This window comes from Saccostrea echinata, unplaced genomic scaffold (genome assembly GCF_033153115.1).
Source record: "Saccostrea echinata isolate AGI-Se365-2 ecotype Australia unplaced genomic scaffold, CSIRO_AGI_Sech_v1 ptg000028l, whole genome shotgun sequence".
In the NCBI taxonomy this organism is placed as follows: domain Eukaryota; kingdom Metazoa; phylum Mollusca; class Bivalvia; order Ostreida; family Ostreidae; genus Saccostrea; species Saccostrea echinata.
In genome coordinates, this window is record NW_026889777.1 from 3,183,268 (window position 1) to 3,185,543 (window position 2,276).

Genomic DNA, 2,276 nt, shown 5'->3' on the forward strand with positions numbered 1-2,276 from the left:
TACCTGGTATAATCGTGGATAAGTCAATCAGAAACCTGCAGGTATATTCAATCAATCTTAAATTGAAGAATCATATGTTTACAATTATTCACTCAATTTTAGATCTCAGAAAAATGATTACTGTTTAAATTTTCAACTGCATGTAGAAAAATTATGTAACCTTTACAATTATTTGATAATAATTGTACACGTATATACATTATATATATATATATATATATATATATATATATATATATATATATATATATATATATATATATATATATATATATATATGAGCTACAACATGTACATGTTTATGAAAGAATAAATACACAATTTTGGTATCGTCTAAAGTTGCGCATGACGTTTATGCTCTTTATAAGTTCTAGTAAATATTTTCACATAAGCCCATTTCTAAATTCACCAAAAAAATTACCTGGATGAAATGGACAAAAAAAAAAAAATTAAAAAAAAAAAAACGGAAAAATTCATTGTATAGGGTACTTTGAATGTTCTTAAGTCTAATGACTCTCTGCTCTAAATTATACATTTTTTTTAAACTTCCCAATTTTCATCAAGAGTTTTAGCATCAGCTTCAAATGAAAAACAGTATGAGGTATGAGGTATGAAGCGCTGCTTATTTTTTCAGAAATGATTTTTATGTCGGATCATGACATGAAGAAATTTTGACACAGAGGATAGAAAGAGTAATGGTTTAGTATCAAAGCATAAAATTAAAGATATGAGGTGTATATGAAAGTAATATTTAGTGTTATACCTATTAAATTCATATTAGAAAACATAATAAAGCGCTGCCTCCTAAGTCAGAATATTACAATGCTGTATGTAGTTGTAAGAAAAGAATGCATCTATTAGCAAGAGTTATATTTCTTACAATTTTTTAATTGGAAAAAAAATGTAATTCTACATGTAATAAAAATTTTACATTTGGTACTTGAAACATTAAACCATTTCTAAAATTGTCCTTAAATTAAAAAGATAGAACTTATTCAATTTATAAGGCATTTATTACTGAATTTAAATGTTTTTGTTAAATATCATAAAACAATTTGAAAAGTATAAGCAAAGGAAATCGAAGGTAATGTTTCCATCGTGTATCAGGTTTGATCGAATTGACTATCCCAAGGTCTCGAAAATGAACTCCGATAGTGAAAACTATGAGTTAGTATTCGTATTTTTTACTTGGATAGTTATCTCTCTTATCAGAGGGTCGGTACCCCTTAATTAAAAGAACAAAATCATACGCAAAGATGTAAAGCATTTACTACAATAATTTATGCAAAAGAGATAAGCTTTTGAATCTGCATTTTTGTTTTGAGATATACACCATTTATTACAAATTTTCTTATGTGAATGAACCAAAAAAAAAGGGGGGGGGGATCGGAAACGTTTTTGTTCGTGGATGTTAGCAAAGTTATTTTTAAGCAATCAATATTAAAATACCAATTTCTATAGAAAACTGCATCAAAATCATAACAACAATTTCCGAAAGGTTAATGATTTTTTTTAAATTTTAGGTTAGTGCTGGTATTCAAGCGAAATATAACATGAATGATATGTTAGGAAATAATTTTATAATCCTGATATTTATATTTTATGACATTATAATCACTAAAGCTACATGGTTTCTACACCTCCACCCTCTCTCTTGATTAAGGAGGGAAGAGGGCGGCTTAATGTTTTTATTTCCAAAACAAGAAGCACTCTTTGAAATTTAAGTTTGCTTTGAGTGAGAAAAGAAAGTTGAAAGGCACTTCATGGATTATTAGAGACCAATAGGCATGCTTATGAAGTTGTCTTGGGACTAAGACACATCTTAAGATGAACGTACGACATATCTTAGTCTTAAGTGAGGCCAGCGAAGCTATCCTATCTTAGGAGATTTCCTAATCGTAGTCCCTACTTTAAGACGACGACGAGGGTGTCATAAGACATATGTTAGGTGATTTAAGAAGCGCAGCTGCCAAGAAAACAACTAGGAATTATTGAAAGCACATTGTTTATGTACTTTTTCCAATAATTTTTGTAAAATATTAATTTCTTTTATGAGTTAAATCAATTTACTAAACATTGTACCGTATCACTGTACATGTATATCTGTATATGTAAGCATGTACCTGAATAAAGGGAATAAATGAAAATCCATTCATTAATTGATGTAATTTTATTTGAACTCTTTTGAAAAGTGTGTAAACATACCAGTTATTAATTTGTTCTCTATTTTGTTGGGATGGGGTAAAGGATGATGCAGTCCCATGGTAATACCTGTA